At 48.2% G+C, this 25,316-nt stretch overlaps 1 protein-coding gene across 2 annotated transcripts in view; it reads left to right on the forward strand.

The window, feature by feature from the left end:
• The first annotated feature begins 11,621 nt into the window (after positions 1–11,621).
• Positions 11,622–25,316, forward strand: part of LOC144097305 (juvenile hormone acid O-methyltransferase-like) — a 38,453-nt gene continuing 24,758 nt past the window's right edge. Inside the window, exon 1 of one of the 2 annotated variants that reach the window (XM_077630048.1) lies at positions 11,622–11,733. The gene's annotated coding sequence lies outside the window, so the exon portion shown is untranslated. The remainder of the gene's footprint in view (positions 11,734–25,316) is intronic. The other variant, XM_077630049.1, reaches the window with a different exon arrangement.

Below are 25,316 nucleotides of genomic sequence, written 5' to 3' on the forward strand. Positions count from 1 at the left end.
GCTTTGTTGCTGATACCCGTGTCTACTGGCGTTTTTCACAAAGGCTAGAAGTATTCACGGCGAAGGCTATAACAAAAACCTGCAAATCCGTGGTGAGAACATTTCAGGTCGTTTAAGCGACAACCTGGACCAGCAAGTATGGATAATCTGGCTTGTCCGCAAGTCAGCGGCCGCCAGCGGAGCCCTAGACTTGGGGCCCCGACCAACCGGCTGCTGCCATTTGATCACCTAAATAAAGGTTTCTCCCTCTCCCTCTCCCTCTCCCTCTCTCTCTCTCTCTCAGCGCGTTTATTTCATTTCTTCAGGGAGTATTGGGACATGTTTACTATCTTCTTTACTCTCTTGTGTAAGAAAGTCATTCTGGATACTGCTATTTAAAAGGACTGAAAATCTTCCCTGAGCTTTTACGTCAACATGTTAAGACATTGGAGGTTGGATTAATGGTAATGGTGATTAGAAGGTCGAAACTTTACCCACACCTCAATAGAATGTATAGATATTTTGCGCGCGGCTGATTTTTGCAGCCTGCGTACAGAGCCGCGGAGAGAACGTAGGGAACACTGTCGCTTCTGGTGAGCTCAAGTAAGGTTATTTTTTATTGCGCCAGCATTTCTGGGTGCGGTGAGCCATTTCAGCTATTTCTGTGTGTCGTCCTTCTGCGTAACAGAAACAAAACATACAGGACGGCTACGACTGTGTAGCGTGAGGTATAGCGAAGCCTGTTTAGGGGTTTAGTTTTGGAGGTATATTCCTGGCGCACTGGTGTAGTGGTCAAGTAATGCACCACTTCGCTAGCAGGCAGCTTTTCCAGAGAGAGCAACCCGTAAGCTTCCGCAATCCAGGCTGACTGGCGGCGCGACCGGTGGGTGCTGATGCAACCACTGGACTGTGCCACATGTGGCACAACATTTCTCGCAAACCACACGTGCTACATAACAACAAAAAAAACAGAAATAGCACTCGCAATACAATGTATTTTACAAAAATAACATCAAGCGACATGTGCTGCTCGTTTGCTAGACCGAATGGTCAGACCGAAGTGAACCACCATGCGTGCGAATACATCCCATGATTACTCAACTCTGAAATATCCTCTATATACACGGCCACACGCGGGCAGCCCCCTGTCGAAAAATATTCGCGCGTGTAACAAATTGCGCAATAGGTCTCCGTGCGGCGCCCGGTCGCACATGCTCCAAATTTGCACAACCTGGGCGTGCGCGTCAAGTGCGAGCTACCGTACGACGATCAGAAATCGGAGCTTTGAAACTGACCGGGTGATCCCCAGCGCCCTGCGCGCCCTGAGCATGTCGCGACACGAATGTGTGATAGCGGCGCTCCACTACGCCGCAATCATTGAACCCGTCCCAAAGCAATCACTGCACGATTTGGTGGAACACTCGGCTTTCCCCACGACACAAAGGTGACGTGCACTAGCAAAAAGATCGTGCGATTGAGGCGCTTAAGTCAGCGGGCGCCAAACGAAGGAGATGCGTGCTTCTTGCGCTGTGTGTTTGTCCGGATGTTCTTGCAGGATCTGATCGTGGTTCACCAGGCGGACGTCCCACAGGGCAAGCGGAGCCTCTCTGAGAGGAAACTCCTTTGCGGCCGTGGAGACATCTGCAGCCTCATTGTTGTCACCTGACACTGCTGTGACCGGAGCCTACTCCACAAGAATAATGCATCCGCGTTCCACGATGCGCGCAGTCACTTTTTTTTTGGACTAGCCGTTCGCGGTTGAGCTATTGGGCCGCACAACACTGGCCTGTATACTAACGCGAGATTATCGATGTTTGGTAGTTGCTTCATATTTTCCAAGTTATTACCGGTGACGCCGTGTCCTTGGTTTAGCCAGTGTTTTAAAGGCTTACTTGACGATGAAAGCACAACGTCAAGAATAGATCTTTGGCAGTTAATAAGCTTCAACCTTTAATAGGCTTCAACCAATCACCAGTGGTCTTTGCGTTATTTTGAGCTGATGGAAGTGTGGTCCATATGCCTAACGGTATTGCTCATCCAGTGCCCACATGATTTCTTCCTTGTTAAAATCTATTAACTTTCTTCAGCGGATTTTTTGACGAGATGCCTATGACATATCGCCCACCATGGTTAGTCCCAGACCTGGTAACTGTGAAAACTTCCAACCCTATACACCTAACGCAGCTCGCAGATTTGAGGCGATTGCAACAGCATTTTAATCAACTACTAGCTCGCGCTGGCACTGCGAAGAGCCTTGGGGACGAGTAGCGTTCAGAAGTAGACGAGACGCCTAGCGTCGTTTCTGTAGCTACTGCAACGAAGCGCATGCGCAGAGATAAAAAGGTGTCAGATGAAGTGATTAAAACTATCCCATTTGGGAAGCGGCGATCATAGGATCGAGTTGTCGACATATGTTCTAATTTGTTTCCATTGATACTGAGCGTAAGAGCCGGATATTGCGAGCAGGCCACGTTTTGATTGAAGTCAAATTTGTGATGTGACTAAGGATGCTTTGTATAGACACTACCAGGAGGAGTAGGGGTGTCTTGGAAATTTCACTTTATTTGTTTCAGCCCACTCGACTTCACACGAGCTGCACGCTGTGTTCGCATGCGGCGATTTTTGTCAAGTACCTTTCGAGCAACGTCGGTTTGATTTAACGGATCTCAGGAGCTCGGAATTAGAAAGCTGTGCCAGGGCAACAAAGCTAGTATGGCTGAAAAAGTAACGCAATCTGGGGGCTGTTTGGTACAAGGTGTTCTGAAAAAAAAGATGCGCAAAACATACAACACGTTGCAAAGCATAGTCTTTATTCAAAACTGATACAGTAAAGCGATGTCGCTCCTACATTTGCTCTGTGTGCCTTACCGCTGTTTTGTTACCCTCGTAGATACCACAGTTAGTGTATTTACCACATCAATCATCCAAAAAAACTTTTCCGCAAGCCGGCTTGGAGGGTTCCCTGCTAACTCTTTACCTTCTTAGCCTTCGAGCGTTAGTCTCACGAAACAGCACCACAGTAAACCTTTGCAGTTCTTCGATCCCGTTCCGGACCCGCGAAAGTCTCTACAAAGCTCGAGGACTGAAGTTTGATCCGACGCACTGCTATAGCGGGTGTGCGATACAGACCTAACTTATCTCGCGAATCGGTCCTGCCACTTCGACTTTGCAGTTGTACTCGTTACCAAGCTACGTGCCACTAGCCTTATAAGTGCACATGTTATACGTAGTACGAGCGGGCTGCCTACTGCGGGTTTAAGTGAGATATTTCTTATTGTTTCCCAGTCACTCCTTTGGCGCCTTAGCTTGGTTTGCAAATCTTCGACCAGCATTATACGATTCCCGTCATCTGCCTAGAGTTCCTCCTGGAAATACAGTTTTGTAATCGAATTCAATGACCGTGGCATTAGTAATGCCAGCGCACGAGCAAGGTGCTTTTTAGAAGCGCCAACATCATTCAATCAACCCTAAAACTGCACATTCATGAATATAATCGCCGCACACACCACCCGTCCAGCAACACTGTGCGCCATCTGCGCAGAGGAATAGAGGCATAACTGCGTGCGTGAGCAGGAAGCAAAGCAAGGCGATTCGCAGCGGCGCTGTAGAGCCTCATCAGCGCGGCTGAATTCCTTGGCTAGGTGATGAGTGCGGCGATTTAATCGTGCCAATAATCATCATGCTATGTCCCGTGTAAATCTGCAAAGGAAAATATATGCAGATCAATTGACGCTGTGACCAGGCTATTAAGTAGCAACCTGTGGTTAGTAGCACTGGTTTTCTATGCTGGGATCCGTGAGATTATGATACAACCCCGTTTACTTCTGAAGGATTAATATGCAGCCATTTTCTACTCAAAAGTCGCAAACTAGAATCGTTGCTTAAGTGCATGTAAATGCCATGTGACCGCATAGCCAGACAGAGGCATATTTTAGATCTTAACTACCCACAAAAAGCAGATAGAATTTTCTTCAGCTATCTTTTAAAAGCATTTTATGGAAATAAAAAGCAACAAAAAGAGGCTACGGCCAATAGACCCGCTACTGGTAAACCGGCATTATATCGCTTGTGGCCGACACTGACCGCCTGGGCGAGTACAGCACACAATCGCCTAACATTCCGCCTTTCCAGGCAGCTGTTCGGAACAAGCTACGTCCTCTAAGGGCAGCAGCGTGGTTTACGGAGCCTCCCCCAGGACTGCACACCACGAACAAACAGGCCGCCAGGTCGAGGAGAGCCTGTACCCGTACGGTGGGTGCCCGTCGGCGTGTTTCGAACTTGCCACCTCCCTCAGCCGAGGCGGTCGACCAAGCCACTAGGCCACGGCTGCAGTGCAAGCATTTCTAAGTTAGGCAGTCATTTATCTGCGGTTGCGGGATATCTTTATGATTATTTATCATGTTTCGTACCACTTGACCTGCATTGCACCATTATAGAGCCTCCCATAGGCATATGCGGCATAGGTTGACCGGCGGCGCGACGGGTACATGCTAAAGCACCCACCGGTTACGCCGACGGCAACTGCGACGCGAAACCCAGGGACAGGCGCCTAACAGCTGTCGCTGTAAAAATGAAAAAAAAAATATGAGCATTTCTGCGGCTGGGATTCGAACCCGGAAATTTCTTTGAGAAGCGAGTGCGCCAATTCATAGCCATTTCAAGCTTTTCTTTTCCTTTATTACTGGGCTTTGGCCGCACCCCGGTCCAAAAAACCACAAACGTCACATATATACATAGGAAGAAAATCCAAAAAGCAAGCAGAGCGCAATGTATTCTACAAAACTAACATACCGCGACTTTCTGATCAGTGAAGCACAGATTGTGTTTATCTTAATAATATTCTAGGGGATGCAACAATGGCTATAATCTTGAGAGTCACCCGGAAGTTTCCGCCGCCTCTTTGTGGATTGCCACAAACCAATGTTCGATTTCATGAAAGAAAATTCAAGACAATCTCGAACCCGATTTTAAGTCGTAGCCTGACATTCTGGAGCGCTATGTAGAGTGGAGGCCCACCATCTTAACTAAATCGAATGTTACAACATCTTCACTGTTTTTGCACAAGTATTGAGAGACGCGTGAATCAAACCTAAATTGTTTCTTTATTGTTCGCTGCAATGCATGTCAAGAATGCAGCGCTTTCCAACAATGTACGAGAACATGGTCTGAGCGCTGTAACGCTGGTAGACGACGGACGAATGGAGGACGAGACACAGTGCGCTGAACTGGCAACTTTAATATCAACGGAGGGCGATCCGCACGTTTTTATACAGTTAGCAAGATTAGCCAGTGATCTTAGGGCGCATGCTCAAATCAAAACAACATCTGAAAAAGAGACCTTCAGGCGGAAGCAGCGATTGTCCGGACCTGTAGAATATCCGTTACGGGTCCAAGTTGGCCTTATTTTGGAAATGTGGTGGAGAGTTTGAAAGATGCTTCACTCCGCCACCGGTTGGCCCGGTATTGTACTACCTCCGGGATCGGCCTTGTCTTTAGCGCGTCTTTACTATTCTGTCTTTCTATCCCATCTTTCAACTCTCGTTCTATCTGCACGTGGTAGCAATTGTGGCTCGGCTTGAGCCAGTGAGCAGGCCTGTGCACTTTCCTTTCTTCCTGGCAGTAACAGACACAGACAGAGAGGAAGCGCGCTAGCGCATATTTAACCCAGACCACACAAAAGCAAAAAAGACACAAGGGTGACTGACCCAGCCCGGTTGGCCAGGTATCAGGCACGCCCCAAATCACACCAACATCAAGAATCGGGAGCGGAGGGGAGAAGATGAAAAGGATATAATAAAAACTGTTGGTAAAAAGAAATATCTACAAGCGCCGGCTGTGCTTTGCGGCTTGCCGATGACAGCGCTAAAAAGCTAGAGGCAATAAAATGCAAAATTGAAAGACGCGAAAGACACATTAAAATCCCAGAAAACGGCATGAATACGTGCGAAATGAGAACGAAGTAAAATGCTGGTTGGAATAGGGGAACAATACAACCTAAAAGCGAGCGATGAAAGCCAACCAAGAACACGGCCTAAATGATGCGCTGCTAGCCAACAATAAACACGGCAAAAAAGGGGAGATGAGGGCTAAGCATAAAACGGACCTAAAAGCACAGTGATGGATAAAGCTAAGAGAGGGATGAAAAACAGAATTTAAAAAAATAGAATTAGCGTCCCAACAATATCTAAAGAGAGAAGTGGCGAAAGGGATAGGTTGTAAAAAGGAGCCGCGTAAAGAACCAAGGCGCCAAGAAATTAAAGAGAATCGGAAAAAAAGAAAGCTCTTCTTCCAGCAAGGCTACTAAGGACGTACTGACGCAGACGTCTTGTTGCTTGCTGATGAAACCTGCCTCAATTATCACCCGTGCGAGTTGGTAGCTGTTCTTTGCTTGCCAGAATCTTTTGTTTCCTTATACATCGGAGAGCGCCTGCGACAGAAACTACAGTCACGAACGTGGACGGCTAAATTGCTAGAATTAGAGTTGTGTTCGAGCAGTCTCTTATTAATACATCGACCCGTCTGGCCGAGGTATGCCTATGGCCGATGTATGCTGGCCGAGGTAAGAATACATGCTTATGAACTGTCAGAGATCTATAGTTCTTGACATTTCGCTTGCGTCCTCATGTGAGCTTCAGAGGCACAGGTGGAACTAAGGGCAGGGCGCCACCGGTAACAACTTAGAAGGCATGAGGCAACTATCAAACATGGACACTCTCGCGGTTGTATACCGGCGAGTGCTGTGCGGCCCAATAGCGCTGCCGCGAATCGCTAGTCCGAGAAAAAGAGACTGCGCGCAGCGTGGAACGGGGCTGCAGTATGCGTTCCGGTCACAGCTATGTCAGGCAACAACAAGGAGGCTGCTGATGTCGCTACTGCCGCATATGAGTTTCCTCCTAGAGGCTTTCTGCTCACCCTGAGGGACGTTAGCCTGCTGAAGACGATGAGTTCCGTCAAGAACACTTGGGCACACACACTACGCAAGAAGTACGCATCTACGTCGTTCGGCGCCCGCTGACTTTCGCACCTCCATCGCACAATCATCCGAAATGCACGCCACCTTCGTGTCGTGAGGAAAGCCGGGTGTGAAATGACAGTTGCGCAGTGCAGCGCCGCCATCGCGCATTCGCGTCACGAGATGATCCAGGCGTGCAGAGCGCTGGAGATCATACCGGCGAATCTCAAACCTCTCCTGTAGCCGCGCGGCACTCCTGTGACGCATGTCGCAAAAATGCTCAACAGCAGTGCATTCATCAAGCAAGCACCCTTGAAGTCCCGATTCCTGATCGTTACGTCGTTCGTGCGTGAATCGACCGCTCCGGGTGTGCAAAGTTTGAATATATGCCGCAGAGCGCAACACTGCGGGCCATTGTGCAATTTTGTTGAAAATTGGTTTTTCCGAAAATAAAATGGCGCAGTATCTGTCTCACACCTCGGCGGATGCCTGAACCGCGCCGTAAGAGAAAGGATAGATAAGGGACTGGGGGAACAAAGGAAGAAAGAAGGGCCGTAGTGGAGGGCTCGATTTTGTTACATGCGCGAATATTTTGCGACAGGGTGCTACCCACCCGCTTCTGTGTATATGAGTGTATTTCAGTGTCGAGTAAATATGGGATATATTTGCATGCATGTGCGTTTACTTTTGTGACTGCATAGGCTCTAACGAACCAGCAGCTCCAACAATTTCACACTATTTATTTTGTAAATACTAAAGATAGTTCTCGGTCATATCTTGATATATCGCTGTCCACTGTATTTCTCCTTGGTATTCGGCCCCTGCCCCTTCGATTCCGCTGGCTGCAGTTCAGGTCGTTGTGTTATTAGGCAGGAACTGCAACTGCTCGTTTGCTCGCTTGCTTGCTTCCTCGCTCCCTTGCGCGCTTGCTTGCCAGCTTGCTTGCTTGCTTGCTTGCTTGCTTGCTTGCTTGCTTGCTTGCTTGCTTGCTTGCTTGCTTGCTTGCTATGGAGGCGAAATGCTAGACGCCCGTTATTTCAGTGCACGAAAAAAACCCAGGTGCTCTAGATTTCCGGAGCCCTTCACTACGGGCACCGCAGCGGGGGCATTGTGGCGTAAGCATCCGCCTGGCATGCGTGAGGTGCGGGATTCGATCCCCAGTGCCGCCGGGTACCTACCGGTGATGCAATGGGTACAGGCATTCCCCTGCCTGGTGCTCGGCTTCTTTAGGGTGAAATTCTTGGTAACTGGGTATTTGACCCCACCTTGCGCCATGAAAACAACTTTATGTCCGCGGAAGGTGTTTAGGAGAGGATCATTTATTAGTGGGAAGAAATTGCAGCAAGTGTTCGTTTTTTGCGCGGCTTTCCTCTGAAAAATATTTGGTGTGAGGTAAAGAGGAAAGACCTGCTCGAGGACTCGCCACGTTCTTTTTCATGAGCTCTTGTACAGGGCATTGTACACTGCAGGCCCAAGCAGATACGTTTTAAAATGACCCGTGGAAATGCCGACCGCCGGCACTAAACATCGTTTTTTTTCTACACACGGGAACGTTACCGGTTAAGTTTTTAGACAAAAATAATTTTTTCTACAGCAGATTTCGCGTTGTTTGATTTATAAGGAGACCGAAATAGGGCTCATATTTGCTTACGTGGTGGAAAGCGGCACTTTAGATTTAATTCACGCGTCTCTTACTACTTCTGCACGAAGAGGGATGGCGCAATAGAATGGCAGGTTACAACTTAGAATCGGATTTGAGATCTGCTTGAATGTTATTCGTGAAAATATGCATTGGCTTGTCAGAATCAAAAAAGAGACGGCGGAATGTTCCGGGTGGCTCTCAAGACTACAGCCGCTCAAGACTAGATATGTGGCTCGATGATCACAAAGTCGCTTTAAGTTATTCTCTTATAATACATTGTGTTCTGCGGGCTATTTTGCTTTTCTTTCTCCTTATGTAGCGCTTCTGGTTTTTGTGAAATGTGGGGCTGTGCCACTATCCAGTAATAAAGGAATACAAAAGGTCATCATGGCGATGAGTTTGCGTACTCACTTTTCAAAGCAATTTCCGGGTTCGAATCCTACCCGTAGAACATCTCCTCTTTTTTTCATTTTTACAGGGCTAGCTGTTATGCGCCCATTCCTGGGTTTCGCATTGTAGTCGGCGCCGTCGGCGTCATCGTCTTCGGCGCAAACGGTGGGGGCGTTAGCACGTACCCGTTGCGCCGCCGGTCAACCTGTGTCGCATAAGCCCTCGGGAGGCTCTATTTGGAAAAGCCGCTGCGAGTGCAGAGGTCCATGCACCACTTCCGCTTCACAAGTTCTTTCCGTTCCCTCTTCAAATGTAGTCTATTAACAAGCCTTTTATGAACAAACCAATTAACCGTCGGCGCTCAGTCACCAGCTGCTGCGGAGCACCTGACCAAGGTGCCTGTCACACCTTTGACGCAGCGGAGGGCGCTAAGAATCACTGGCTCTCGACATACCGCCATTAGAATCTGAACCTGGCAACGTTTAACGCTAGAAACTTATCTAGTATGGCTAGCCTAGCAGTCCTGTTCGACGAACTAGCGGGCATTAAATCGGATGTCATATGACTTAGTGAAGTTAGGAGGACAAGTCAGACGTATACAGTACTAAAGGACGGGCCCATACTGTGCTATCGCGGATTAGCAGATAGACGACAAAGGTGTGGGATTTTTTTATTAATCTGGATATAGCTGGAAACGTAAAGAAGTTATATAGAATTGACGAGAGGGTAACTGCATTCGAAGTTAGGCTCAATAGGATGTACAAGCTGAAGGTGGTGAAGGCCTACGCGCCTATGCATCCAGCCATGATCACCAGATTGTTGAAAGCTTTTACGAAGACGTGTAATCGGACATTAACAAAATAAAATCACAGTACTCTGTATTTTTGGGTGACTTCAATGCGAAGGTCGGTAAGAAGGCTGGCGACCAGGCGGTAGGCGACCATAGGATAGGTTCAATAAATAGCAGAGGAGAGTTATTAGTAGAGTTCGCAGAAAGAAAGAATTTAATGATCATGCATACCTCCTTGCCCAAACGAGAGAACAGGAAATGGACCTAGAAGAGCCTCAATAGTTAGACTAAAAATGAAGTATAGACTTCATGATATGCGCTCAACCTGGCATCGTTCCGGACATGGAAGTCCTCGGGAAGGTGCATTGTAGCGTCAAAAGAATAATAAGGTCTTGAATTAGCTTAGACTTGAAAAGGAAATGGAAGAAGCTAGTGAAGCAGGAGTCTATTGATGAGTTAGCGGCAAGAGGAAAAAAGAGAATTTCAGGATATCGCTGCAGATCAGGCATTCATCTTTAACTGAGGTACGTGATCTTAATGTTCATACAATTAAAGATAATCTGACAGGTATCATTACGGAGTGCGCAGTAGAAGTAGGCGGTGGCACGGTTCGACAGGATACCGGCAAGCTACCTCAGGAAGCGAAAAATTTTATTAAGAAACGCCAATGCATGAGGGTGCCTAACCCTACAAACAAAATAAAACTAGCAGAGTTATCGAAGTTAATAAGTGCAACGAGGGGGGGGGGGGGTTGCCGACATCAGGAAGTTTAATATCAGGAATAAGCATGAAGAATCAAGCATGCTCTTGTGGCAACGGTCAGGCAATCTGCTGTGAGGCGACGAGCCCAAGCGAACACGGGGAGAGCATCGTGACGATTTGGTGCGTCACGCTGTGGGCGACTAACGGATGAAGAGAAGGCGGTCTTAAATCGTCTAGAAATTTAGCAATGACGCCTGATCAAGGGTCGGTACCGGTGGCATGCGCCTGGACAAGCTGAAGCGGTGGAACTGGACAGGAAACGCCTTGGACAGCTAAGCTCGTCTCAGAGTCCAAGATGCGGCAATGCCGTATGTGGATGACGAGCTTGTAGTGTCATAGAAAGTCGGCTCCGATTATTGGTTGGCGCACGTCCGCGATGACAAATACCCAGCAGCAGGTGCGTCTGAGACAGATTTTAAGAGTCACCGAGTTTTGACCGTAGGTCCGTATAATAGATCCATTGACAGCTGTGAGCGGAGGCGAGAGAGGAGGACGGTGGTACTCGACCAATGTAGGAGGAAGGACGCAGAGCTCGGCGCCAGTGTTGGTGATGCAGCGAATCTTGGTGCTACGGTTGGTGACATGGAAGAGGCGACTTGATCTTGGGGCGGGAACACCGGTCGCCGTCAGTGTTCAGCCTGACCGTTTTCCGCATAGGAGCAGGGCTGGCGGCATTGCCGTGCACGAGAACCGCAGCTACGGTGGTACCAGCCGCACCATTCTAATTGTACCATAACAGCCGTATCATACAAATAGTACCGTACCAACCCTACCATTCAAATCGGAACTGAAGGAGAAGTACGGTGGCTGGCATGACGGGAGCTGGAATGGCGATGTTGCAAAGAGCGCGTCCGGCGTGAGCGAAGAGCAACAACAACAGCTGTTATCTTCGCGACTTGCTGGGTGAGCTCTGCGTTTGCACTGAGGAGCCGCGAATTGCCATCGCCAGCAGCCGCGCCGGGGGACAGAGAGTCAGGAGGACGATGCATTTTAGCCGCAGAGGGAAAACCTACTTTCATTATCTTATCGGCTAGCTGAGCCAGGAAGTCCAGGGTCGCAGATGAAGACACACTAAACAGCATGCTCACCTGCTGGCGAAAGCGCTGTAGGAAACGTTGCCGCAGAAGGGTGCTCTCGGTAGATGTAGCCAGGGCTCCAGCCAGGGCGCGTATGCGACGGGGCAAGTCGGTAGGTTTGCGGTCAACGAGCTCCTCGGAGGTAAGAAGTTGCTGCAATCGACGCTGTTCTGTGTCGGTGGCGCACTGGATGAACGTAGGGTTAAGATGGTTTTAAGGTCGCTCGGCTGGAGGGGATCGTAAAATGTCACGAACAACGGCAGCAGTAGTGGGGGTAGACTCCGACGACATGGTCGCACATGGTCAGCTGCAAACTGACGCGATGACGACGGAACAATGATTCTATTGCAATGAAGGAAAGTTCAGTGTCCGACGACAGAATTCGAGAAGTTTGAGGGTACATACCGTAGAATCAGGAAGGACTGGCTGGAGTTGCGAAGACGGCGGCGCATCAGGGGCAGAATCCAAGGCCATAGCGCTCAGGAGGTAGAAAAGGCAAAGAGAGCGGGTCTCGGTCTCCGGGCAGCGGGAGGTCTAGCAAAGCGGCTGAGGCAGAAGCCAGGCAGGAGCTGAGAGCGAAGGAACAAAGTCCGCAGTCACCAATTTGTGGCGTAGGAGTGCTCCTATGGTGTGCTTTTGCAGAGATACCTATATTATTGTATCGCTACCCATCAGGTACAAGGCGTCAATATCACCAATGGGATTTTTCCTAACCGAAGGGTCTTTGGCCACAATAATATTAGTTTCATTTGAACGTTGTAAAACGAGGTTGAACATGGTTTTTATTTGCATTCATTCACGCCATATATACCTGCCCCAAGTATACGTATTCCCTTACCACCTCCAACACGTTTGCTACTAGTTGTGAACTGCTGTTCCCTTGCGAGACTGTTGAACATCAATTTGGTTTTGTGCATGTCAATTCCTGGACTCGCCGTTCTGCTCTGGCTGTCTAGCTTTTTGATCGTGCTTTGCAGTTCATCTCCTGAGTAACTTTTCAAGGAAATACAGTCAGCGAATCGCAAATTCCTTAGTATTCGCCACTAACTGTTATCCCCCGCTGTTCCCAACCCAGGCCTTGGTATACCTCCTTTAAACAGGCGGCGAATAACCGTAGCGATATCGCGTCTCCCGGGCTGACACGCTTTATTATTGGAATTTTATTGCTGACTTTATCGAGGACTACTGCGTCTGATCAGTGCGTATACACATCTTCCAGTTGTTTTTTTTTGACATAAGCCTCTTCTGCACCCTTATTCCGCAATACCTGCATGACTGCAAAGCTTTCCACTCAGTCTGATGTTTTCTCGAAATCAATGCACGCTATATACAATAGGGGCTGTTTATATTCTACCCATTTCTCTGCCACGTGACTGGCAGTGTGAATGTAGTCTTTCGTGGAGTATCCTTTACAAAAGCCTGCCTGATTATTTCTTTCATTGAAGTCTAAGGCTGTCCACACTCTATTATCGACTATCTTAGTAAATACCTTGCAGGAAACAGACACTAAGCTGATTGGTCTTATAATTTGTCACCACCTTGACGTCTCTATTCTTATGAATTAAGATGATGTTAGCATTCTTCAAACCTTCTGGCACGCTCGATGTCATAAGATATCGCGCATGCAGGGTGGCTAGTTTTCTAGCCCGATCCCCCCCCTGCCTTTGAGCAGATCTGCTGCTACCTGATACCCCTTTTGCACTTCTTCTAAGGCTTTTTTTACTTCCTCTTTCTTTACTGGAGAAATAACCCATTGCTGTGCGTTAGTGCCTCTGTGACTTTCAAGCTGATTACGTTGGCAACTGTACAGATTTGTGCAGAAATCTTCGGCTACAATAACTATCTTATTTAATGACATACTAATTACATAATACTAATTACATTCCTTATTTTGTATTTTGACACATACATCAGATTTTTGCCTAAGCCTGGTTCTCCTTTCACCACTTTAAGCTACCTCCATTCTGTGCAGCATGCTCGATTTTCTCCATATTAAACTTCTTTATTCGGTTACCATGCGCTTATTGATCATCTTCAGTAGCTCTGCCTCTTCTATTTCTTGTGCGGTGTTAGATGCGTTCATGTTTTGGCGCTTCTCAAAAAGGTCTTTCGACTCCTGAGAGAGCTTGCTGGTATCTCGCCCCAGCATCCAACCACCTACTTCTACTGCGCACTCCGTAATGATAGCTATATGATTATCTTTAATTGCCTGAACTATTATTAATGTCGCTGTTCTCAGTTAAGACATCATGTCTATTCTTCAGCGACATCCTGAATTCCTCTACGTTCCCTCCTACTGCTAACTCATTAATGGGCTTCCGTTACCCTAGTTTCACTAACTAGGCCCCATTCAACTAAAGGACATGCCCTCTGCTCCTCTGATTTCATTGCTTCAATTCACTGAGTAACTTCACATACCATTCAGATTCCGAAACTCGAGAAAAAAACATTGAAAGTTTTAATTACAGACAGCCTCGAGCTCTTTGCTTGATCACTGTCATCAACCTAGGCCTGACGGCGTCCAGAGCACGAAGAGGATTCTAAGTATCTCGCCAATTATCCCTATCTTGTGCCAGCCGCGAAAGCACCAATTCAACAAGCATTCAGCTACAGGCGCAGGCTTGCTAATCTCTTCCTCCCATTCCTGACGCTCCCTAGTCCGCTTTCCTTCTCTAGGAATCTACTCCCTCATTTTTAAAGATATTCGAATACCTTGGCTCCCAGATGCATACCCTGCGCCCCGAGACAATATTAGTTCGAATGGGCGTAGCTGTTTGGGTCTCTCTGGAGATTCCTCGCACCGCGCCTGCTTTGAACTTGTGTGCCGATTTCTATAATCTCACCCACTATGCTCCATTATTTTATCTTTACTTTATACATATAAGGACCATTTCCATAGCTCACTGCCTTGGGCTTTCAGTTCAAGATTTTTAGTTTGCGTCAAGTTTTCTGCTACATAGCTAAGTACCGATAAGATATACCAGTTAAAAACTGTCTTCGTCAGGAATATTGGTAAACTTCTCTTCATCATCTGAATGAGCCTGCCAAATATACGCCACTCCATTGTTATTCTCTGAGTAATTTCACTCTCGTGAACCGGAACTGCAGTCACTACCTCCCCATATAGACGTCTCCCCTACTATTCCAACGCTTCACTGTGTACTGTACGCCGCTGTTGCCTTCAAAGTCTGCTAAACATTGTGTTCGTTTTCTGTACATTCATATTTACTGCCACCGTCCTGCTTTCCCTATCAAAGCTATGCTATCGAATATATCTTCCAGTTCATCGCAAGGAAATCTCTTCAGTGAGTCGCCCAAGAAAAGTCATTCACCATGAACGTTTATAATGAACTCCTCCGAATCAAGTTCTTAGATTACCTACTATGCTCTCAGAACTCACTGCCTAACACTCTTCCTTATCGATATTTTATTAGCTTCTCTTAAGAGGAATATGTTGGGCGTGCACCCGCTAAGGATATTTTCCTTCACTTTTGAAATGCACTTTTACATATTCCCAGGTAATGTAATGCCTGCACGGCTCATGAAGTGTCCAGTAAATCAAATGTTTTATCATAATCTATGAATGCCAAACACAGAGGAGCTTGTTATACTGTGCGCTTATTTTTTGCGTCATTGATAGTGTCAGTATGGTCTATTGTCGAGTGGCGTTTAGTAAAGTGAGGTCGGAGCTTTCATTCCTTGAGGTCTAATTTTTCTCTTATTGTAATATTGTCACGGGTGGTACAGCTCGGTTGGATACGTCAAAGTAGGTGACTGCAGCGGACGTCAGTAGCAGTCCCAAAAGCGGAGCATTCGCAGCCAGACACTTCGCCTTCTTTTTCTAAGGCCAGCTCGCGCGCGCATTCCGCGCTCTCGTGGTTCTAGTAGAACGACGACGATGAATGGGTGGTGACATTACTCCCCGGCAAAATGAAGCATCGTCCCGATGCTGGGAGTGAGTGGAGAGATCGGAAGGACTGAACGGGGTTAGTGGGCGAGGCTACCGATCGTGATAAGGCTTCAGGCGGACCACGTGAACCACTTCAGGGCACGGGGACAGTCGGGACTTCTGAAATTCATCGGGAATGACCTCGTAGTTGAGGTCGCCCAATGACCTGACCACGCGGTATGGTCCGAAGTAGCGATGGAGGAGTTTTTCGCTCAGTCCTCGTCGCCGAATGGGGAACCACACCCACACACGGTCGCCAGGCGCATAATGGACGTCGTGACGGCGCCGATTGTAGCGATCTGCATCTCGAAGTTGTTGGTCCTGAATTCGAACTTTGGCCAGTTGGCGAGCAGCTTCGGCGCGTTCCAGGAACGTGTAGGTATCAGTGTGAAGGCTAGAGTCGTCCAGATGTGGTAACATTGCGTCGAGCATCGTCGTCACTGCACGGCCGTAGACGAGTTGGAATGGGGACATCTGCGTTGTTTCTTGCATGGCCGTATTGTAGGCGAAGGTGACATAAGGAAGCACTTCGTCCCACGTTTTGTGTTGAATATCGACGTACATGGAAATCATGTCAGAAAGGATTCGGTTCAGTCTTTCAGTCAACCCGTTCGTTTGAGGGTGGTACGACATTGTTCGGCGGTGGTCGGTATGACTGTAAACCAAGATCTCCTGCAGCAGCTCAGCCATGAACGCAGGGCCTCTGTCAGTGATCAGCACTTCAGGTGCCCCATGGCGGAGTACGATCTGATGCACGAAGAACTTAGCGACTTCTAAAGCGGTGCCGCTGGGTAGAGCTGACGTTTCTGCATAGCTGGTAAGGTAGTCCGTCGCGACAATTATCCATTTGTTGCCAGAGTTCGAACGTAGGAACGGACCCAGCATGCCCATTCCTATTCGTTGGAAGGGCCTTGTGGGTGGTCTAATGGGCATCAAGAACCCAGCTTGTTTGGCTGACGGTACCTTGCGACGCTGACAGGCTCGGCACGTTCTGACGTAGTGAGTGACATCAGCACGGAGACGAGGCCAGTAGTAATTCTCTTGGATTCGGGCTAGCGTACGGGCTATGCCCAAATGTCCAGAAGTGGGTTCGTCATGCGAGGCTTGGAGGATTTCATTGCGCAGGCTAAGGGGTACGACGATTAGGTATTGCGTATTGCTTGGAGCGAAATTTTTCTTGACGAGAAGACCATTGCGGATGCATAAAGATGGCAACACGTGCCTGAAAGCGCGTGGGGCGGTCGTGTTGCTGCCGTTGAGAAATTCCATTACGTCTTGAAGTTCGAGGTCGGCGCATTGCTGGTCAGCGAGGCAGGAGGCGCTGAGAGCAGTCAGTAAGATGTCGTCATCATTACAGGCGTCGGTAGAAGGATCTACTGGGGCGCAGGACAGACAATCGGCGTCAGAGTGCTTGCGCCCGGATTTGTACACGACAGTCATGTCGTATTCCTGGAGCCGCAAACTCCATCGGACGAGGCGAGCGGACGGGTCTTTAAGGCTTGCGAGCCAGCATAAGGCATGATGATCGGTCGCCACCTTAAAATTTTTGCCGTAAAGGTACGGTCAGAATTTCGAAGTGGCCCATACAATGGCAAGTCATTCTTTCTCGGTAGCGGAATAGTTTGATTCGGCTGGTGACAAACATCGACTTGCGTAAGCGATGACCCGTTCTTGACCTGCTTGGATCTGGACCAGGACAGCACCTAAGCCGATGTTGCTGGCATCAGTATGGAGCTCCGTGTCGGCGTTTACGTCGAAGTGAGCCAGAACGGGAGGCACCTGCAAGAAGCTTTGAAGGCTGCGGAATGCATTTTCTTGCGCTGCTTCCCATGTGAAAGGTGTGTCCGACCATGTTAGGCGCGTCAGCGGCTCGGCAATGCGAGCAAAATCTTTCACGAAGCGACGGTAATACGCGCACAATCCAAGAAAACGGCGGACAGCTTTCAGGTCTTGCGGCGGCGGAAAATGGGCAATAGCTGTTGTTTTTTCAGGATCAGGCTGAACACCGGCTTGATTCACAACGTGCCCTAAGACCTTCAGCTCTGTATACGCTAAGTGGCGTTTCTCATTTTTGAGCGTGAGTCCAGAAGACCTTATTGCTTGTAGGACCAATTCGAGGCGGTGAAGATGCTCCTGGAAAGTCGGGGCGAAGACGAAAACATCGTCAAGATAGACGAGACACGTCTGCCATTTTAAATCGGCAAGGACGGTATCCATGAGGCGTTGGAAAGTTGCCGGTGCAGAGCACAGTCCAAAGGGCATGGCCGTAAATTCATACAGGCCATCTGGAGTAATAAAAGCTGTTTTTTCACGGTCCCGCTCATCGACCTCAATTTGCCAGTAACCTGACTTGAGGTCCATCGAAGAAAAGTATTTAGCGCTACAAAGGCGATCCAGAGCGTCGTCGATCCGGGGGAGAGGATAGACATCCTTTTTGGTGATTTTGTTTAAGCGACGGTAGTCTACACAGAACCGCAATGTTCTGTCTTTCTTCTTCACAAGGACGACTGGCGCTGCCCAGGGACTCCGGGAAGGACGAACTACGTCGTCGCGGAGCATTTCCTTGACTTGGCGGCCAATAGCGTCGCGTTCAGCGGGAGACACTCGGTAGGGGGACTGTCGGAGAGGGTGCACGTTATCGTCCGTAATAATGTGATGCTTCGCTAGGTGAGTTCGTCCAACACGCGATGATACCGAGAAGATGTCGCCGTAGCGCAGAAGAAGATCTTTAACTTGTTGTTGCTGCGTCGGGGAGAGTGCTGGATTGACGTCGAACGTGAAACCAGTGACTGGGCTCTGCTCTTGCGACAACGACATTGTGGAAATACTGGGTGTGCTGCTGACATGGGCGATGGCATCAACGTGAGCCACAACGGTTCCCACGTTCAGATGTTGGTGTGCACCACCGAAATTGGTTATCAGCACTTCTGTTTCTCCGTCGACGAGATTAACGACTCCTCTGGCGACAGCAAGGCTCCTGGCAAAAAGCAAGATCTGGTTGCCTTCCGCGACGCCTTCGAAATTCAGCACAGTCTTGGCGCCGACAGAAACCATAATACTCGAACGAGGTGGGATGGTGACGTGGTCATCCAGGATGCAAAGTGCGGTCGGATGGTCTGGATCTCTGTGTATTGTGTTCTCTGTGGAGAAACACATGGCCTTTGACTGGAGGTCGATGACCGCTCCATTCTCGGTCAAGAAATCCATCCCGAGAATGACGTCACATGAACAATGTTCGAGTATAACGAATGTTGCCAGGTAGGTTGCGCCTTGAACTGCTACTCTTGATGTGCAAGTCCCGGTCGGTGTAACTAAGTGACCCCCGGCTGTACGAATCTGTGGGCCCATCCACGGAGTGGTGACCGTTTTCAGAGTGGCGGCGAAATTTCCACTGAGGATAGAGTAATCCGCCCCTGTGTCGACGAGTGCAGTGACGTCTGTTCCGTCGAGGGAAATGCTCAGGATTGCTGTCGTAGCCGGCGTGTGAGCGGTACGGCGCGGTGTTCGGTCACGGCTGCGGTGCGGCGCGGGTTCATTTCGATACGTCAGGTGGCATTCCCGTCGAGTCGGCGTTTCACGGTGTTGGACGGCATTCGGTCGGGGCATCGGGTGGCCACCTAGTTGCGGCGTAGGAGGGTCTGTTACATTTCGTCGGTGAGCAACCTCCCCCTCAAAGGTTGCTGCTTTTAGTTTTCCTGGCGGGGGCTTGGTGACCTTCCCCGAGGAAAGTCACCCTAAGACCGACGACGTGGGGATGGCGACCTGCGGGTCCCACCGGCAGATTCGGCCAGATAATCGTTGATTTCTCTGGGTCGCTGCCCAGGCTGCGGACGTGGTGCATCTGCAGGGAACCCCGGCAGGCCCATCTGACGATACCTGCAGTTGCGGTACAGGTGGCCCGGCTCACCGCAGTGATAGCAGAGAGGACGGTAGTTGGGAGTGCGCCAGATGTCACTTTTACGGGAATACGATGGAGCAGGACGAGCAGGTAGTGGGGGCCGAAAAGAGGCCGGGGTTTCCTGAAGACGAGTCGGCGGCGGTTGTGCGCGACGAGCAACAGCAGCGTATGTCATTTGCGGTGGGGCTGTAGACGGCTGAAAGGGAGCTGGTGTTGTAAGCGCCTGTTGCACCTCTTCCCGAATAACCTCGGATAGAGCAGTAACCGTTGGCGCAGGCGGCGTAGCCGGGAACAGCTTCTGGAGCTCCTCGCGAACGATAGCTCGTACGGTTTCGCGAAGCATGTGGGTGTTACTGATGTCCGTGGTTGCCGCAGTCATGGCCAAAGGTTGACGCTCGTATTGCCGCAACCGCATATCGAGTGTCTTTTCCATGGTGGTTGCCTCCGACAGAAACTCTGCGACCGTGCTCGGTAGATTGCGAACCAGTCCGGCAAAGATTTGCTCCTTGACACCTCGCATAAGGTACCGAGTTTCTTCTGCTCTGTCATGTCCGGGTCAGCTCGACGAAATAACTTTGCCATCTCTTCGAAGTATACCAGTATGCTTTCATTTGGTAGCTGGGTTCGGGACTGAAGGAGCAGATCGGCCCATTCTCTTCGAATCACCGTGGTGAAATACTTCAGGAACTGGTCTTTAAATACGTTCCACGTCGTTATGGACGACTCCCGGTTCTCGAACCACGTACGAGCTGCGCCCTCCAGCGAAAAGAACACGTGTTGAAGCTTGGAGTCTTCCGCCCATCTGTTGTACCGGGCCACGCGTTCAAATTTCTCCAGCCAGTCTTCCGGGTCTTCGCCTAAAGAACCTTGGAAGATCGGTGGCTCCCGAGGCTAATGCAGCACAACAGAAGGTGAACTAATCGTCGTCTGCATGCCTATTTCGGGCTGGACGGTCGTCGACGATGGCGCTGAACGAACCGCTTGGGTTGAGCGAGACTCCAGAAGCCCAAACTCGGGTTGAAGGCCTTGGAGCCGGCGGCTGCCGTGGTGTACAGGCGTCACCCCGATGGCAGATGACCCTCGAGGACTTGAATCCCTGCTTGCTGGGGGAGTCCGAGGCATGGAATGCGTTACCCCGCACCTCCACCAGATGTCACGGGTGGTACAGCTCGGTTGCATACGTCAAAGTAGGTGACCACAGCGGACGTCAGTAGCAGTCCCAAAAGCGGAGCATTCGCAGCCAGACACTTCGGCTTCTTTTTCTAAGGCCAGCTCGCGCGCGCATTCCGCGCTCTCGTGGTTCCAGTAGAACGACGACGATGAATGGACGGTGACAATATTATTGCCTTGGTAACATACCTTGTAGCCAACGGACTCTAACCAGACCATGCTGCAATTTTTAAAGGCTTTCACGTCCTCTTTCTTAAGGATTAGGGTAATGTTAGGTTTCTTCTAAGAATTCGGAACGGTCGAGGCGGTGAGGCAATGTGCATTAAGGAAGGACAGTTTTTCTAGCAGCATCTCCCCGCCCTCCTGATAGAGATCTGCAGTTACCGTATCTTCATCAGCTGTTTTCTCTCTTAGCAATGGTTGCAAGCCTTTCTTTATTTCCTCTTTCGTTACCGACTAAATGCACATTTCTTCTGCCTCTCTGTCTCCGTCATTTTCGTCCTGTATAGATCGGCTACATCGGAGTTCCCCTTAGAACTCCTCGGCTGCCTTAGCCATCTCATGGAAATCTGTAGGCTATGCCCTCCTTGTCTATTATCGCGTAACTTTTATTTTTTGTAAGCCTTGTTTCCTCTTAGAGGATCTGAGGCTACATCTGTTCTTTGGGGGATGCTTAGCTCTCTGCCAATTTTAATTTATTATGTCGGTTATCTTACAATTATGCATCCAAAAAAGCTCTATTTCTGCTGTACCTGTGGGATATAGACTTTCACATTTTAGCATGTCAGATTATTTATCTCCTGAGAAAGCTTAGCAGTATCCCGTCTAGCAAACTTGCCCCCCCCCTACTCTTTCAATAACGCACTGAGTCATGGTATCTGGTACCTCGTATTTCATGGCTTGACAACTAATGTCACTCTCCTCTGTTAAACCGGAATTTTCCTCTGCAGTGATATCGCATATTTCTCTACTTTCCCTCTTACCGCTTACTCGGCGATTGTTTTCTTCCTTAGAAGTTGATCTTGTTCTCTCGTCAGGTATAGGCTTATAATACACCTTACCAAACTATGGTCGCTGCATCGCACCTTGACGAGCATGTCCACATTCTGATGGATTTTTATGACTTAAAAGCACCTATGGGTTAAGAGCGCCATGGCGCAAGTTATTTTTGACTACTCAAGGTGGAATAAAAGACCCATTTTCAAAGCGTTTCACCCCAGATAAGCCAAGCACAAGACCAGGGGAAAGCTTGTAGACATGTATCACCGGTGGGTACCCGGTGGCACTGGGGATCGAACCCCGCACCTCCCGCATGCGAGGGGAGGCTCAGTCACTTGGCCACCGCTGCGGATCTTGTCCACATTCTGCATGACACCAGGGAAGTGCTCAAAACCAAGCCTATTTCATACTTAGTTCATACATTCGAGCTCTTCCACGCCCACTTCCGCTTCTCCCGTTCGTAGAAGGAGCTATCTGCGATGCAGAATTTATTTCGATCCTGAACTACTAATAGCTTCCTTCGGCTATTTTAAGAACCTGTCACAAGTTCGCCCACTCAACGACCTCCTGCTTGCTTTTTTCTTTATTTCAACATACTGTCAACCCCATCCGAGGTTTTTACAGGGGTGGGCGAAAGTCAAAAAATACCCTACTTCTAGATAAAACAATTATAGAAGAGTCAGCAGTTGTACAATGAAAAGGATGGGTCTACTTAAATCAAGACAAGAACAAACAAATTTGGGGTAATCAATTATACAGAACGCAGTATATATCGCGAACATTTTAACAATGTTTAGTCAGTTTTGTGGCAGCATACTCAGCTCGGCAAGCTCCAAAAATTTGAGGACTGTCGGCTGCATTACAATCGAAGCGTCAAGGGCATTCCATTCGCGCACTGCTCGCGGAAAAAAGGAAAAATGGAATGTGTTATTGCAACAAAAAATTCTTCAAGTGTAAGAGGATGTTTGCGGCGGGGGATTCTGGAGTGGCTTATATTGACGAAGTCTTCAGAGTTAAGCTTAAATGAATTGTGCAGAAGAAACTAGAAGAATTTCAAGCGGTGCAGTTTCGATCGGATAGATAAAGGCTGAAGTCCTGCGCGATGCAAAAGTTCAGTAGGTGAATCTGTGCGTCTTTACTGGTTATAGATAAATCGCGCAGCTTTTCGCTGCACACTTTCCAGTGCGGCTACAGTAGTACTTGTATAAGGGAACCGTGTAATGTTAGCATATTCTAATACCGGGCGTATAAGTGTAGTGTATGCCAGAAGCTTTATTTCGGGAGGCGAGTTTTTCAAGGCACGTTTGAGGAAAAACAGCTTGTTCATTGCCTTATTTGCTACATACTGAACGTGCGTTGTCCACTTCAGGTCGGATGAGATAAGGATGCCCAGATATCGATATTTCGTAAGAGTTCGTAGCGCAGTGTTATCACAAACATAAGTGAACTTAAGCGGATTTTTTTTCTTTGTGGCGGACATAGAAACAGTCTTGTCTTTGTTAATTTATACAGCTAAATTTATACAGTACACCCTCTTGTTCTATGTGAACGTTCAATCAGCTGATCGCTTTTGTCGAGATTATGCGTGCGTTTCTTGCCAGCAGGAAAAACCAGTGGCCAACAGACTACATTTGAACGGAACGTATTCCACTACTTTTCTGATTACAGCCCTCAGGAGTTCACACACGTAGAAATCGCAACGACCACAGCGCAGAGTCAATTGCTATGCAGGGTCGATCGTCTGCGGTCATACCAGTCATACTTACTGCGTAGTAAACATAGGCGATGATTGGAGAGTACGGCGTGTCGTCTGGCTGCAATAAATTGCAATTGAATACTTATGCATTTTTATTTATTTATTCATCTTTTTTATTTCATATATACTGCCAACCTTCACAGAAGGCCTTAGGCAGGAGTGGTACGCACATCCATTGTTTGAGGAAAAATATACAGCAAAAGAGAAAAACCAGCTTAACAAGAGTAAAACACAAGGGATCAAACATTATCATCCCGATTGGGACCTTCGTCTGAAAAAGTTGGTCGAAACACCTACACATGATCACGCTGTCCATACAGTAAATGTGACGACCAGAAAGGAAAAAATATAACAAGCAGACATATGAAACCAAATGCATAAAAAACGGTAAGACCAACACCGGAGCACAATTCCTGTACAGGTAAGATTAAGAAAGGCAAAACAAGAATGAGAAACGCCAAGTTTAATAAAGGAGCAGTACACGCGCATATATCTAGAACAATTTTCCAATTTTGATAGCAGGCACTCGACAGTGGGGCATTCCGCAGTATTAGCAGAACGTGCGTTCCACTCTCTTACTTTCTTAGGGAATCCTGTCAAATTCAGCTGTATCTTCCCAAATTTGTACGATCCCCATTGCGCCTTCTGCGGTGAAGCGGCTGGCGTATGCCATAAGGTATGGGCATGTCAGAAAAACCCAGCTGTACAAAAAATCGATAACCTAATAAATGAGGACTGGGAGGCGACGCTGTCCAGCTCACATTCGAAGGGCCAGCTTCCGCTGGTGAACCGGGCAATAGCGGCGGCAAAAGCTAATGGGCGCCTGGAATGAGCGCCCACCCAAACATTCTATGCATTAAGCGTTTTTCTGTCTCTCACTAATTTTTATTCAGAAAAAATACTCATATTGTACATGAAAATCAGGTGACATTACAAAGCCTAGAAGACTTGCGCACAACATTTCCAGGAGATATGACATTATCAACACACCCGCCACGTGGTGAACCCCTGTCAAAAAGCAGAGCCCTTCCTCTGCCTCTCCTCCTTCTACTTCATGCCGTCATCATGACTTATCAAGAAAAAAACCTGCTTATCAAAGAGTAACAAAGAAGGCTGGCTTATATATTGTAATGGTTTCTACCGGATGAAATATGCTTCCATTATTTGTCCTGCTGTTTTATCCCGGTGACGAAATAAAATATTTGTGTCAGTAACAAAAGGGCGGCACTTTTCCCTTTTCTCTTCTTTCCTGCAATCGCGGCAGTGACTCTTCAAATGGAAATAGCTTGAATTAAAGAGCGAACTGAGTTGTTCACGCGAACGAACGTTAATGAGTCGGCTGCTTTGGCCTAATTTATTTTATTTATTATAGATACCTCAAGGGCCCTTGAGGGCTTTGTTGCATGTCAGTGGAAACTGATATACTACTGCGCAGGCACAATCCACAACCCTTGCACTGTGTGAAACCGGGCATATGGAAGGGCTAAAAGTTATAACCTTCTAATGATCCTTTTAAATGGCGCGTCAGAGCCCGCTCAGTTTGTGAGGCGCAGAAAGCCCAAAGCCGACCACAAAACACCTCGCCACGTTTTTCAGATTATGTGGTGTCTATATGTCCATGAAAGAACAAGCCTCTTTTTTGTACACTTTATGCCCATTTGGCTTTACAAACGCCGCTTTTACCAATCGCACAAGCTGCTAGCAGGTGGCTAAAATTGCACAATTAGGAAACCCTGCGGTTATGACCTGTAAAAGCACACCATCAAAAATAAAATGGTAACATGAGCTTTGTAGGCTTCAACGAATTCAAGGTACTGCTGTCCTTTTTTTACAAATTTAGAGTGCCAAGATGAATAGTTTGGCACCGATTTCTGTGACCGTGGCGAATAGATCCAACATTCGTTGTCAATTCTGAAAAACAACTTAAAATTAAAAGCTGGACAGTATTACCGG

Source organism: Amblyomma americanum, chromosome 7 (assembly GCF_052857255.1).
Source record: "Amblyomma americanum isolate KBUSLIRL-KWMA chromosome 7, ASM5285725v1, whole genome shotgun sequence".
Classification (NCBI taxonomy): Eukaryota; Metazoa; Arthropoda; class Arachnida; order Ixodida; family Ixodidae; genus Amblyomma; species Amblyomma americanum.